The 15,334-nt window shown below is 59.1% G+C and overlaps 1 protein-coding gene across 8 annotated transcripts in view; it reads right to left on the reverse strand.

Moving 5' to 3' along the window:
* Window positions 1-15,334, reverse strand: part of AAK1 (AP2 associated kinase 1) — a 93,730-nt gene that overhangs the window by 61,916 nt on the left and 16,480 nt on the right. The window lies entirely within an intron of this gene.

Below are 15,334 nucleotides of genomic sequence, written 5' to 3' on the forward strand. Positions count from 1 at the left end.
GCCAGTGTCTCCCCAGCCTCCCTGTGCAGAACTTCCTCCTGATGTCCAACCTAACTCTGCCCTGCTCCAGTTTCAAACCACTGCCCCTGGGCCTATCCCCACAGCCCCTTCTGAACAGTCCCTGCCCAGCCTGCCTGTAGCTCCCCTGCAGAGAGTGAAATGCAGCTCTGAGGTGCCCCTGGAGCCTTCCCTTCTCCAGCCTGACCAGCCCCAGCCCTCCCAGCCTGGCCCCAGCCCTCTGACCATCCTTGTGGCCTCACTTCCAAAGCACAGTTTACTAAGGCCAGGTTTGGAGTGTAGCCAGCAAGGCACAACCTACCCAGGAGTCTGACTGCCCTCAGCCCACATGTAGATCAGATCAGGTGTGACAGCCCCCCCGGGTTTGCATGGCCCTGCATGGGCCCCACTGGCCCAGCACCCCCTGCCTGCAGGGCAGGCTGGAGCTGTGCAACACTCAGGGGGGTGAGGGGGGCAGGAAGGGAAGGACAAAGCACAAAGAACAGCAGCTCCCTGCCACCCTCCTCATCCAGGAAGGCTCCAAAGCACAGCTCAGATCCATCAGCAGGGCACAGAGGCCAATGGGAAGGACATCCAGAGCCTACCACAGCTGCTGCCTGGCTTCCAAAGGCAGGGGCAGAGCCAGGGGGCAGGATCAGGCCCCCAGCTCTCAGGGGTCACAAAGGTTTACAGGCACAGGGCTCAATCCCAGCCAGGCAGCAGCACACAGCAGAGCTCCTGCAGGATCCCTGCTGCCTCCAGGAGCCTTGGGGCTGCAGGTGCTGCCAGGCTGAGGTCACAGCTCTGGGGGTGTCTGCTTGGAAACTTCTCACAGAATCATTAAGGTTGGAAAAGATGCCTAAGGTCAGCAAGCTCAGCAGCAAGCCAGCCACCAGGGCCATGAACTGCAACCTGAGGCACCACAGCTACAGCTTCCTGAACACCTCCAGGGCTGGGGACTCCACCACCTCCCTGGGCAGCCTGCTCCAACAGCTGGAAATGGCAGGGGCCTTCAGTGGTCTGTACACAGAGCAGAGGAGATTCCAGTTTCCCCTGCACAAGAGATGGTGGTTCTGGAGCTTTGGTCAGCCCCTCACCACCCCTGGTGCCTCCCATGCTGGTCACTGACTGCTCATGGCCTGCACTGCTCCAGCACTGCTGCACTGCAGAGAAGGCCAACAGCAACACCACACCAGTGAGAGAACCATGGCATGAGCTGGCTTGGAAGGGAGCTCAAATCTCATCCAGCTCCAACCCCCTGTCATGGGCAGGGACACCTCCCACCAGCCCAGGCTGCTCAGGGCCTCAGCCAGCCTGGCCTGGAACACCTCCAGGGAGGGAGCAGCCACAGCCTCCCTGGGCAGCCTGCTCCAGCCCCTTCCCACCCTCACTGTCACAAACTTGTTCCTAATCTCCAATCTGTCCTCTGCCCCCCTGCAGCTCAAACCCCAGGGTTTGAAGGTTAGGGGTTAAGGTGCACGGGGAGGTCATGTCTGCAAGCCCAGGAGCTGTGGCCTGCACCTAAGATCCACACTTCAAAGAGGGTTGCAGAGGGGCCTCAAGAGCAGCAGCAGAAGCAAATGCAGTTCAGCTTTCCCAGCGAGGTGCCAGAGGGAAGAAGGACCCAAGAGGTGGCTGAACCCTCCCCCTGGCAGCAGCAGACAGCCCAGGGAGTGAGCACAGCCAGCAGTGCCCAGTGAGGGCTTTCTGGTGGGGCTAGGAGCTCTCTTTCAGCCTTAGACAGCAGAGGCTGCTGTGGTGGGGACAGCTGCTGCCCAGGTCCTACTGGCTGCCAAGGCTCTGCTGCCTGCCGAGGCTCTGCTGCCTGCCGAGGCTCTGCTGCCTGCCCAGGCCGTGCTGCTGCCCAGACCTTGCTGCCTGCCCAGACCCTGCTGCTGCCCAGACCCTGCTGCTGCCCAGACCCTGCTGCCTGCCCAGACCCTGCTGCTGCCCAGACCCTGCTGCCTGCCCAGACCCTGCTGCCCGCACAGACCCTGCTGCCTGCCCAGACCCTGCTGCTGCCCAGGTCCTGCTGCCTGCCTGGACACTGCCCTGAACAGTTGGGGGTCACTCTGAGAAGGCTTCCAGCACTCCTCTGAACTCTGGTGGCTTCTGACAGCACCCTGCAGAGATGGAAAGCCTGCAGCTCAGAGCTGCTCAGCCCTTCCTCCCTGCACACTGCCCATCTACAAACCACCACCTCCTCAGCCTCAAGGACGACTTTCAGCTGCCAGAACCTCAGACCACAACCAATTTCTCCCTCTTTATTCCAGTCCAGCCTCCAACTTTGCTAAATCTGGGCAAAGTTGAGAGGCAAGCAGATCAAAGGCAAATTGACAAGCAATTAAGATGAAGCTCTGCCAGATGCACATTACAGGACCATTTATTTCTATTCTCAGCAACCAGCAAGCAAGAGAAGCCTTGCAGTGGCCAGAAGCTGCCAGCTTTTGTCAGAGAGCCACAAAAGGCACTGGGTTGGAAGGGACCACTGGAGGTCATGGAGTCCAACCCCCCTGCCGGCAGCAGAGACATCCCCAACTGCAGCAGGCTCCAGGGGTGAGGAGTGATGAGACACTGGGACAGGTTGCCAAGGGGAGTTGTGGAGGATCCAAGCCTGGAAGTGTTGAAGGCCAGGCTGGATGAGGCCCTGAGCAGCCTGGGCTGGTGGGAGGGCAGGGTGAGGCTGGGGAGAGCAGGCTGCCCAGGGAGGTGGTGGAGTCCCCAGTCCTGGAGGTGCTCAGAAGCTGTAGCTGTGGTGCTCCAGGGTATGCCTTAGTGGCCACAGCAGTTGGGTTATGGTTGGACTCAGGGATCTCAAAGGTATTTTCCAATCTTAGCAGTCCTTGAGGTGTCCTTGCCTGTGGCAGGGGGTTGGAACTGGATGATCATTAAGGTCCCTTCCAACCCAAGCCATTCCAGGACATGATTCCTCCCTTGCCTGCCTGCTGCCCTACCCCTGGGCACTGAGAGCTCTCACACTCCATGGAAAGGGTCCTTGAATTTATTGCCATCCTCAGCAGAGAGCCAGCAAGAGAAGGCCTCCAAGGGCCAGGAACTGCCAGCTCCACTGCATCACAACATGCCAGGATCTGTGGCACTGCAGCCAGCCAAGGGCAGCTGAAGAGCCTGCAGTGCCCCAGGTGAGGCTGGGGAGCTGTGCCACGTGTGGGGCAGGGGCACAGCGAGGCAGGGCTCAGCACCACACTGATCCAGGCACTGCATCCTCACCCTCTGCTGGGACAGCCTCCTGCCACTCTGTAAGGACAGCCAAAGGCCAGGGACCAGCCCAGGCATGAGAGCCAACACAGCAAGCACATCCAGAGTCTGCAGGCAGCAGAAGGGAGGGAAGCAAGAAGCCAGCTGAGAGGCAGCTCAGAGGCCACCCCTCCCCTGCACTCCTCAGCCAGTGCCTGAGAGGTGAAGCTCTGGAGGCAATTCAGCTCCTCTCCCATCCAAGCCAGCAAAGCTAGAGCACTGCTCACGTCCCAAGGCACAAAGAGCTGCCTGTCAGCTCAGCCCTGAGCCACTCACACTGCTGAGCAGGGGGTGTGCAGCCAGCACTGCCAGCACCACAGGGCCAGCAATGGCCTGCAGGCTCTTGGGGAACACAGACTGATGGAATGGGTTGGGCTGGAAGGGAGCTCAAAGCTCAGCCAGCTCCCACCCCCTGCCATGGGCAGGGACACCTCCCACCAGCCCAGGCTGCTCAGGGCCTCAGCCAGCCTGGCCTTCAACACCTCCAGGCAGGAGGCAGCCACAGCCTCCCTGGGCAGCCTGTGCCAGGCTCTCCCCACCCTCACTCTCAACAATTCCTTCCTCATCTCCAGTCTCAGTCTCCCCTTTCCCAGCTCAAAGCCATTGTCCCTCAGCCTGGCACTCCCAGCCCTTGTCCAAAGTCCCTCCCCAGCTCCCCTGGAGCCCCTGCAGGTCCTGGAAGGCTGCTCTGAGCTCTCCCTGGAGCCTTCTCCTCTCCAGGCTGAACAGGCACATGGGATCATGGCATCACAGAATCATTTGGGTTGGAAAAGAGTTTTAAGCTCATTCAGTCCATTCACCAACCCAGCACTGCCAGGGCACCACCAAACCCTGTGCCTCAGCACCATAGCTTTTAAACCCCTCCAGGGATGGGGACTCCACCACTGCCCTGGGCAGCCTGGGCCAGGCCTTGACAACCTTTCAGGGACTAAATTCTTCCTGATGCTGTCTGGCTACACTCTTCTGGCCTGACTGCTGCTCTTGCTAACTGCTTTTAGGAGCAGCTAAGCAAGAAAATGGGAAGCTCCAATTCTCCCCAGTCCCTGCAGAGGCCAGAGCAGATTTCATGCAGGTTTGTGACAGTGTCCTGGCCACTTGCCAGCACTTGGAGTTGTATTTTCAGCCCTTCTGTAATTTCAGCAGGATGTAAAACTCTTCACTGCTAGGCAAGCACTTCTAGAGGAGGTAAAAGCAGCCTCATGCTGCTGCACATGATCCCCTCTCAGCCCCTGGCAAGGTAAGAAGATAGCAGCCTGCTGCACTTGGGCACTCAGCAGTGTCCTGGGCCTGGAGTCCTCTCACAAGCAAGCCAGAGGCAGCCAGCAATGCTCCAGCCTGCACAGCCCCAACTCCCCCAGCCTGGCCCCACAGGGGAGGCTCTCCAGCCTCTGATCATCCTCATGGCCTCCTCTGGAGCCTCTCCAGCAGCTCCAGGTCCTTCTTGTGCTGGAGCCCAGAGCTGGAGGCAGTGCTGCAGGTGGGGGCTGAGCAGAGCAGAGGGGCAGAATCCCCTCCCTGTGCTGCTGCTCTCCCTGCTCTGGCTGCAGCTCAGCACTCAGCTGCCTCTGGGCTGCCAGGGCCCAGTGCTGGCTCCTGGGGAGTTTGTCACCACCTGACACCCCCAAGGCCTTCTCCTGCAGGCTGCTCTCAGCCACTCCTCCCCCCAGGCTGGGTCTGTGCTGGAGGTTGCCCTGCCCCAGCTGCAGGAACCTTGCCCTTGGCCTTGTTGGACTTCCTGAGGTTGCCTTGGGCCCAGCTCTGCAGCCTGCCCAGGTCCCTCTGGCTGGATCCCTTCCCTCTAGGCCACAGCTTTTAGCCAAGTCAGTGAAAGCTTTGGGCTGGAGAGAGTCACTGATCAGCTTACCACTTCCCACCCTGAAGACAAACACACAAATACAAACCACTTCTTCACTCTTCTCCCTCCCCCTAGCTCCTCAGGAACATTCTGGATGCCAGGAAGGGCTTTTCTCCTCAGGGGTCACATTCTTCCCTGAGCTGGACCAGCACTGAACATCACAGTATCAGTCAGGGTTGGAAGGGACCACAAGGATCATCTAGTTCCAAACCCCTGCCATGGGCAGGGACACCCCACACTAGATCAGGCTGCCCAGAGCCTCATCCAGCCTGGGCTTAAAACACCTCCAGGGCTGGGGCCTCAACCACCTCCCTGGATAACCCATTCCAGGGCTTCACCACTCTCATGGGGAAGAACTTCCTCCTCACCTCCAGCCTGAATCTCCCCACCTCCAGCTTCATTCCATTCCCCCTAGCCCTATCACTGCCTGAGATCCTGAGCAGTCCCTCCCCAGCCTTCCTGTAGCCCCCTTCAGATACTGGAAGGCCACAATGAGGTCACCTCAGAGCCTTCTCTTCTCCAGCCCCAACTCCTTCAGTCTGCTTGCTCCTGAGCTGTTCCCAGCTCTCTCTCAGCTCCAGCTCAGGACTGTGTGTGCCAGCCTGCCCACCAGGCTGTGGCTGTGGCAGCCAGGGCACAGCCAAGTGCTCTTCAGCTGTCCCCAGGAACACTGAGGCTCCTGGGGCAGGGGCAGAGCACTCTGAGCCCGGGCTGTGCTAGCAGGCATCTCACTTTAAGTGCTCTGCTGAACCAGGCACAAAACCACTCTTCACTTGCACAATCCCAAGGCTTCCCAAGCCTTAGCCATTAAGGATGATGTCATGCTCTGCCTTATCTCCCCAGCCACAAGCACTTCCTCAGCACTGACTTTCCCAACTACAAGGGGCAGGCTGGCTCAGAGCTTTTGTTCCCCCCTGAGTCAGGACACTGTGATCCAGCTGCAGGAAAACCCTCTGCTCTGCCCTGCCCTGCCCTGCCCAGCCTGGCTGCAGCTCACCAGCCCCCAAGCTCCCCCAAAACTCAGTTCCCAGCCTTTATACTCCTCACAGTCATAGGCACAAGAGGCTGACACTGCACATTACCCACCCCAGGGCACCACCAGCAGGCAACAGCAGAGCCACCTCAGCCTCCCAGCATGGCAGGGGCTGGAAGGGACCTCTGGAGATCATCCAGTCCAAGCCCTGCCAGAGCAGGGGCACCCAGGGCAGGGCACACAGAACACAGCCAGGAGGGGTTGGAAGCTCTCCACACAAGGAGACTCCACAACCTCTCTGGGCAGCCTGCTCCAGGCTCTGGCACCCTCACAGGGACAAACTTTTCCCTTCTCTTCCCCTGGCACCTCCTCTGCTCCAGCTTGCCCCCAGTGCCCCTTGGCCTGGCCTTGGACATCCCTGAGCAGAGCCTGGCTCCAGCCCTGCACATCTTCATCCCCAGCACTGAGGGCAGCCCTCAGGCTCCTCTGCTCCAAGCCCCAGCTCCCTCAGCCTGGCCTCACAGGGAGATGTTCCACTGCCTGCAGCAGCTCTGGGGCTCTGGGATGGACTCTCTCAGGCACTTCCCTGAGGGATTCTTGACCTGGGGGGCCCAGAGCTGGCCACAATATTCCAGATGTGGCCTCACCAGGGCAGAGGAGAGGGGGAGAACCTCTCTGACCTACTCACCACCCCACTTCTAATCCACCCCAGGATCCCCTTGGCCTTCTTGGCCACTCCTTGAGCCATCTTCTCTGCTGCTGGACTGAGAACCACCCTGCACCTCTGACACCACTCTGGCTGGCACAACATGAAGTCATTTCACACCCCAAACCCCCCAACAACCCCAAATCCTCACTGCAGTGACTCCTCCCAGCCCAGCCTGTGACTCTGTGCTATGATCCATGAACACAAAGCACCAAGGCACTGGGGCTTCTCTGCCAGGGGGAGAGCTGGCAAATCTCAGCTCTGGCATGGCAAACCCTTCCCCACACAGGGCAAAGGCCCAGGAGCCCACTTTGGGCAGAGCTCAGTGGTGCAATCAGCTGCAGCAACTGCAGACAACAGCCAGGTTCAGCTAAGAGCAGCATCAAGCTCTGCAGGCACGTCAGGGACCAGCACCAGGATGTGCCAAGTGCTGCTCTCCCACAGCTCACAGCTTCATCTCACCCAGCAATGACTCATTTGTCCATCTTCATCTGCAGGACAGGGAAAAACACCCAAGGTGCCCCAGGATTCCTTCCCCACAGAATCATGGAATTGTTTGGCTTGGAAAAGCCCTCTGAGACCACCCAGCCCAACCAGCAGCCCAGCCCCACCATGGCCACAGGGCCCTGGAGCACCTCCAGCCATGGGGACTCCACCACCCCCCTGGGCAGCCTGGGCCAGGCCCTGACCACTCCTGCAGCAAAGGAATTGTTCCTCCTCTCCAACCTGAGCCTCCCCTGGCACAGTTCCAGGCCACTGCCTGTCCTCTGTCACCTGAGACTGGGGAGCAGAGCCCAACCCCCACCTGGCTCCAGCCTCCTCTCAGGAGCTGCAGAGAGCAATGAGCTCTCCCTCAGCCTCCTCCAGCCTCAACCCCCCCAGCTCCCTCAGCTGCTCCTCCCCAGTGCTGTTCTCCTTCCCCAGCTCTGTTGCCCTTCTCCAGCCTTCAAGGTCCTTCTGGGAGTGAGGGGCCCAAAAGTGACCCCAGGATTGAGGCCTGAGCAGTGCCCAGCCCAGGGGCACCATCACTTCCCTGCTCCTGCTGCCCACACTCTTCCTCACACCACAGCAGAGCTGGGGAGGTGCTGAGACCTTCAGAGAAGCTTCCCCTGACCGCTCCAGCATCCAGCACTGCTCCTCCTGCTGCCAGGAGGCAGCCAGCAGCTCCTCAGCAGCCACAGCCTGTCCCAAGGACACAATGAGGGGAAGGAAAGGGAAGGGAGCAGTGCCTTGCTGATCATATCTTGTGCTGCCCTCCACACAGGCAGCTCTCTGCTGGCCACCCTTCACCTGGGCTGTGCATTGCAGCTCCACTGCACAACCACCATGGGCACTGCTCTGCAGGGCTGCTTTGGTCAGGATCCATCAGAACCAAGAGATCCTCCCTGCTGGCATTCCCTACCCCCCTTGCACAGCCCAGCAGGAGGGCAGCCTGCCACACACCTGTTAAAAGCTACCATTCCAAACCCCAGTTTTCCCTCTTGGAATGAAATGTCTGCAGCAGCTCCAAGCTCTTCACCCCTAGGGCAGGATGTTTTACCCCAAAGAAGGGTTGTGTTTTGTTTTGAATGGGTTGGGCTGGAAGGGAGCTCAAAGCTCAGCCAGCTCCAAGCCCCTGCCACGGGCAGGGACACCTCCCACCAGCACAGGCTGCTCAGGGCCTCATCCAGCCTGGCCTTCAGCACCTCCAGGGGGAAGGCAGCCACAGCCTCCCTGGGCAGCCTGTGCCAGGCTCTCCCCAGCCTCACTCTCAACAATTTCTTCCTCCTCTCCACTCTCAGTCTCCCCTCTCCCAGCTCAAAGCCATTGTCCCTCAGCTTGGCACTCCCAGCCCTTGCCCAGAGTCCCTCCCCAGCTCTCCTGGAGCCCTTCAGGTACTGCAAGGCTGCTCTGAGCTCTCCCTGGAGCCTTCTCCTCTCCAGCCTGAACAGCCTCAACTTTCCCACAGGGGAGGTTCTGCAGCCTCTGATCACCTTGGTGGCCTCCTCAGGACCCTCTCCAGCAGCTCCAGGTCCTTCTTGTGCTGGGGCCCCAGAGCTGGAGGCAGTGCTGCAGGTGGGGTCTGCCCAGGGCAGCTGTGGGGCAGTGTGAGAAGGCACTCCTCCAGCAGCAGCACCCAGCCAAGGCCATGCTGGCACAGCTCAGCTCCCCGAGCTCTGCTCCCTGAGCTCTGCTCTGCAGGCAGCAGCTCTGCAGGCTGTCTCCAGAAAGCCAACCTGTGCTGGAAGGGCACCTTCAGGGGTCCAGCCAGGCAGGGACCCCTCAAATCACAACATCTCAATGGATGAGACAGCCCCAGCCTGTGAGGATGTCTTGCTCCTGAGGGGGGACTGGGAACCCTTCTCCTTGTACTCTGGGTAGGGCACAACATCTCATCAGCAGGAAGAGATGGTCTTAAAGTGTTCCCAGCTCTTTCATGTCTGTATCAATGACCTGGGTGAGGGCACTGAGGCACCCTGCAGATGACTCCAAGCTGGGTGGCTGTGTCCATCTGCTACAGGGTTGGGAAGCTTTACCATGGGATGTGGAGAGGTCAGACCCATGAGCCAAGGCTCACTGGGTGAAGCTCAACAAGGCCAAGAGCCAGGTCCAGCACTTGGGTCACAGCAACCCCCTGGGGATGTGTGGCTGGAAAGCTGCAAGCTGGAGAGGGACCTGGGGGTGGTGGTTGGCACTCACTGCCCAGGAGCCAGCAGTGCCCAGGGGGCCAAGAAAGCCACTGGCAGCCTGGCTTGGGTCAGAAGCAGGGGGGGCAGCAGGGCCAGGAGGTGCTCAGCACTGGGGAGGCCACAGCTGGAGTGCTGTGCTCAGCTCTGGGCCCTCCCTGCAGGAAGGACACTGAGGGGCTGGAGCCTGCCAGAGAAGGGCAATGAGGCTGCAGAAGGGCCTGGAGCCCCTGGGCTGTGAGGAGGGGCTGAGGGAGCTGGGGGTGCTCAGGCTGGAGCAGAGGAGGCTGAGGGAGACCTCATTGCTCCCTGCAGCTCCCTGAAGGGAGGTTGGAGCAAGCAGGGGACAGCCTCTGCTCCTTGGGGGCAAACAGGAGCAGAGGAAATGGTCCCAAGCTGCCCCAGGGGAGGTTCAGGCTGGAGCTCAGGAAATCTTTCTGCCCTGGAAGGGCTCTCAGACACTGGAATGCTCTGCCCAGGGCAGTGCTGCAGTCCCCATCCCTGGGGGTGTTCCAGCAGTGTGGAGCTGGTGCTTAGGGTCATGGTTTGGTGGGGACCCTGCAGTGCTGGGGGCAGGGTTGGAGTGGCTGAGCTTGGAGGTCTCTCCCAAGCAGATCTCTTCTGTGGTTCTGTATCACAAAAGGCCTTGACTGGTACCAAGAACTCAGTCTTGGAAGTGAGCATCAGGTCTGTGTCTTGCTCTGGTCTGCTGGAAGGTAGAGCCCAAGAGCATTTCCTGCCCCCTCAGCTGTTTCAGGAGGTGTTTGCCACCACACAGCCTGCAGGCAAAGGACACTTCAGGCTCCCAGCAGCCTCCCTGCACTTAACCAGGTAACTGCAGGGTCCTTAGCATGGCCTCTGCTGTTCTCTTCCTCTTTCATGGCCATCTCCACCTCAGCAGCCTTTAAAATGCTGAGCACTTTGGGCCTTCAGATTTGTTTGTCCTGCAGCTTGATGCCTAATGCAAAGCCTGCAGGGAGCACAGAGTGGCAGAGAGCTGAGGCTTTTATTCTTGCCCCAGGGGAGTCCAACGGAGGTAGGCTGAGGGCAGCAAGATAAATGGACAGAGGGAGGCTTTCTGCAGCCTCATTCACCCTCCCCAGACGGCAGCAGGATGCTGGTAAGCAGCACTGGGCTGTGTCACTGAGACAGTGTGACCCTGAGCAAGCAGGGAGTCAGCACTGCTCTGCTTGGGCAAGACCTCTGAGATCACCCAGCCCAGCCCAGCCCAGGCTTCAGCTGACTCAGCCTCTCCCAGGCAGGGCTGCCAATGCCCACAGAGCCTCCTGACCCTTCTGCCTAACCTGTCCTTCCCCTGCCCTGCTCACACCTTCTGCACAGGCTCTGCTGCTCTCTCCCCAACCTGCTGGTAGCCTTCCTGCCAGAAGCTTCAGGAAGCTCTCCCCTGGCTTCCCTTCAACCCCAGATTCTTACCCTCCTCACCACAGGCAGCCTCTGCCAGGCTCCTCTCCCCAGCTGGGGGTGGTACTGGAGTGGCTTTCCCAGCCTCCCTGGCACAGAAAGCCCTGAGGCAGCAGAGGTTGGCCTCCTGCTCTCCTCGGTGTTTGTCTGTTGCTGGTTAATTACTACATGGTGGTGTGCTGCTGAGGGTGACACTTGGGCTTTGGGCTTTAATTAAGGCCTCTGACTCACTCCCCCACCCAGTGCCACAACCCCCTGCTGCCATCAGGGCACTTCCATGGTATTTGATATCCATACCAGGGAAGATGATTCACCCAGGCCCAGCACACACACAGCCTGTCCCAGAGGCACAGCCTTGCCTCACCTCTGAGGAGCACAGGGACACAACTGAGGTTTGCTTCCCACCATGCAGGCTACAAAATGAATCATGGAATCACAGAGCTGGCAGGGCTGGAAGGGACCTCAAGGCTCAGCCAGTCCCAACCCCCTGCCATGGGCAGGGACACCTCACACCACAGCAGGTTGCTCACAGCCACATCCAGCCTGGCTGCAAACACCTCCAGGCAGGAGGCTTCCACCACCTCCCTGGGCAACCTGTGCCAGGCTCTCACCACCCTCCTGGGGAACAACTTCTTCCTCACAGCCAATCTCAATCTCCCCACTTCTAGTTTTCCCCCATCCCCCTCAGTCCTGTCCCTCCCTGACACCCTGCAAAGTCCCTCCCCAGCTTTCTTGCAGCTCCCTTCAGACCCGGGAAGGCCACAATTAGGTCTCCTTGGAGCCTTCTCCTCTCCAGACTGAACAGCCCCAACTCTCCCAGCCTGACTCCAGAGCAGCTCCAGCCCTCTGCTCATCCTCCTGGCCCTTCTCTGGACACCTTCCAGCACCTCCAGGTCCTTCCTGTAATAGGGGCTCCAGAACTGGATGCAGTACTCCAGGTGAGGTCTCAGCAGAGCAGAGAGGGAGATGAAGGTTTTCTTCACTTAGGCTAAGCTGTGCCGACAGCTCATGAGCTCAAGCACACAGGGACTTGGCCACCAGCTGAACCAGAACAGGCTCATGGACAGCAAGCCACAGCTCCAAGCAAGGACTCTCTGGAGGTGGCAATGAGAAGAGCAGTGCAGGAGATGCTGCAGGCAAGAGGACAAAGTGGGGAGTCTCTGGGGAGGCAGGGGGCCTGGTCTCCCTCCAGCCAGGCTCCTGTCTGGGTGTGCAGACGTGTGCCAGGAACAGAGGCCAGCTCTGAGGCAGAACAAAACCAGCCCTTATACCCTGGCAGCAGGCTGCCCAGCTGAGAGCAGCAGATTATGAGGCTAAACCAAACAGGTCTGCTCTCAGCCCAGGCTGCTACCTCAAAGGAAATACCAAGCTGCACTTAGCTGCTTTGGTTTATTTTTAAGTCACTTGACTTCTGCTGAAGCAGAGCACAGCCAAGCTGAAGGGACTGCTCCAGCCCCAAAGGCCTGCTCCAAGCAGCTCCAGGATGAGCTCTGTGCATCAGGGACACTGAGCTCTGCAAAGCAGGAACTGAGCTCTGTGTGCAGTGCTTCAGCTGCAGGGCTCCCAAAGACACAGCCCCAAGCTCTTGTGTTCCAGGCAGGCTGGACAGATGGGCAGAGGCCAAGGGCAGAGATTGAACACATCCAAGTGCCAGGGGCTGCACTTTGGCCACAGCAACCCCAGGCAGTGCTACAGGCTGGGGTCAGAGTGGCTGAGAGCAGCCAGGCAGAGAGGGACCTGGGGGTGCTGGTTGATGGTAGGCTGAACATGAGCCTGCAGTGTGCCCAGGCAGCCAGGAGGGCCAATGGCATCCTGGCCTGCATCAGGAACAGTGTGGCCAGCAGGAGCAGGGAGCTCATTCTGCCCCTGGACACTGCACTGGTTAGGCCACACCTTGAGTCCTGTGTCCAGTTCTGGGCCCCTCAGTTTAGGAAGGAGGTTGAGCTGCTGGAAGGTGTCCAGAGAAGGGCAACAAAGCTGGGGAGGGGTCTGGAGCACAGCCCTGTGAGGAGAGGCTGAGGGAGCTGGGGTTGTTTAGCCTGGAGAAGAGGAGGCTCAGGGGTGACCTTATTGCTCTCTCCAACTACCTGAAGGGAGGTTGTAGACAGGCAGAGGTTGGTCTCTGCTCCCAGGCAGCCAGCACCAGAACAAGAGGACACAGTCTCAGGCTGTGCCAGGGAAGGTTCAGGTTGGATGTTAGGAAGAAGTTCTACACAGAGAGAGTGATTGCCCATTGGAATGGGCTGCCTGGGGAGGTGGTGGAGTCAGCATCCCTGGAGGTGTTCAGGAGGAGACTTGCTGGGGTGCTTGGTGCCATGGGTTAGTTGGTTGGGTGGTGTTGGATGATAGGTTGGATGTGATGATCTTGAAGGTCTCTTCCAACCTGGGTTATTCTGTTCTGAAAGCCTGTGGCCAACAAAGCCCCACGCTGCCTTTCATGCATGGGAGCAGGCCCTGGGAAGCTTCCCCAAGCTCATTGCCAAGAGGCAGAGCTCTCAGGGCCTCACCTCACCACCTCTACCTGCACAGGGAGTTAAACAAAGCCAAGAGCAGTGGAGAGGCTGGTTGGCTCACACAGCTTTCAGCTGTGGCTTGGTCTGCTCCTTTGAGCTGCTCCCACTGCCTCTAAATGGCACTTTAAAAGGCTTTGTACTGGAGGGGAGATAGAGCTGCTCTGGGAAACTTATCAAACCAGAGCCTGAAGCATCAACCACCAATTAAATAGGCTGAACACTGGAGAGGGATCTTGAGGGCAAAGGCAAAAAGCAAAGCACTGAGTTCAGCTGAAAGAGCTTCTCCTGGGAAAGGGGCACTGGGCACAGTCACTCAGATTTCACCCATGTCCTGAGCATTTGAAGTGGCTGTGGGAGCAGATCACAGCTTCAGAACAGGAGGGGAAGCAGCTGCATGAAGTGTAAAGGACACCTGAGACTTCAAAGCAGGAAACCTGAGACAAGCACAAAGAATCAGAAGAATCAGCTGAAAGCTGCATCTCCCTGGGTGAGAGAGCAAGCAGGGGGAGAAGCAGCTCAGGAAGCACCACAAGATCAGGAGCTGCACTGCACTTATGCCCCACAGACACTGAGTGACAACTACAGAAAGGCAGGAGAGCCCTGAGCTAAGCTGAGCTTGCAGGAAGTGAAGCTTCTCATCTCATTCCTGGAGAGCCTTTAACTAGAGGAAGCATCCAAGGACCACAGGCACAGGTTGTGAGAGCAGCTCCCCAGTGGAGAGAGACTGAGGGCCCTGGGGCTGTCTAGGCTGGGGAAGAGAAGGCTGAGAGGGATCTGATCAATGTCATTGAATCAATAAGGTTGGAAAAGGCCTCAGAGATCATCAAGTCCAACCTGTCACCCAACACCTCCTGACTACTAAACCATGGCTCCAAGTGCCACATCCAATCCCCTCTTGAACACCTCCAGGGATGGGGACTCCACCACCTCCCTGGGCAGCACATTCCAATGGCTAACAACTCTCTCTGGGAAGAACTTTCTCCTCACCTCCAGCCTAAACCTCCCCTGGCACAGCCTGAGACTGTGTCCTCTTGTTCTGGTGCTGGCTGCCTGGGAGAAGAGACCAACCCCTTCCTGGCTACAACCTCCCTTCAGGTAGTTGTAGAGAGCAATGAGGTCACCCCTGAGCCTCCTCTTCTCCAGGCTAAGCAACCCCAGCTCCCTCAGCCTCTCCTCACAGGGCTGTGCTCCAGGCCTCTGTCAATGTGAGGGCTGGGGGTCAGGTGGAAGGGGCCAAGCTCTCTTTGGTGGTGCACAGTAATGAGACAAGGCCCAATGGACACAAACTTGAGCAGAGAAGGCTCCACCTCACCATGAGGAGAAACTTCTTTGGTGTGAGGGTGAGAGAGCCCTGGAGCAGGCTGCCCAGAGAGGTTGTGGAGTCTCCTGCTCTGCAGACTTTCCAGCCCCACCTGGCTGTGCTCCTGTGTGGCCTGGCCCTGGGTGACCCTGCTCTGGCAGGGGGTTGGACTGGATGATCTCTGGAGGTCCCTTCCAACCTCTAACATTCTGTCTCCCAGGACATCCAAGCACAGCACCCTCCTGGTGCTGGACCAGCTCCAATTCCCACCCAGCTGGGCAGCAGCTCCATAAAAGCAGCAGCTGCCCTCCCCCCCTGCAGAGCAAGTACACACATCTGCTTCCACCCAGCTAAGGCCTGCTCCTGTTGCCAGAGGGGCTGGGGGCTGTGGCTGCCTCCTGCCTGGAGGTGCTGAAGGCCAGGCTGGATGAGGCCTTGAGCAGCCTGTGCTGGTGGGAGGTGTCCCTGCCCCTGGCAGGGGGTTGGCACTGGGTGATCTTGGAGGTCCCTTCCAAGCCATCTATGAACCCAGGAGGGCAATGAGTCCTCCTGAGGTGACAGAGAGGCTGCAGCTCCTGCAGAGCTGTCGGGGCAGGCTCCCCAGAAGCATGAGGCAGGCCCTGCACAGATCTGCCAGAGCCAAGTCC

Source organism: Melanerpes formicivorus, unplaced genomic scaffold, assembly GCF_026170545.1.
Source record: "Melanerpes formicivorus ecotype bairdi unplaced genomic scaffold, bMelFor1.0.p_v2 SCAF_34, whole genome shotgun sequence".
NCBI lineage: Eukaryota > Metazoa > Chordata > Aves > Piciformes > Picidae > Melanerpes > Melanerpes formicivorus.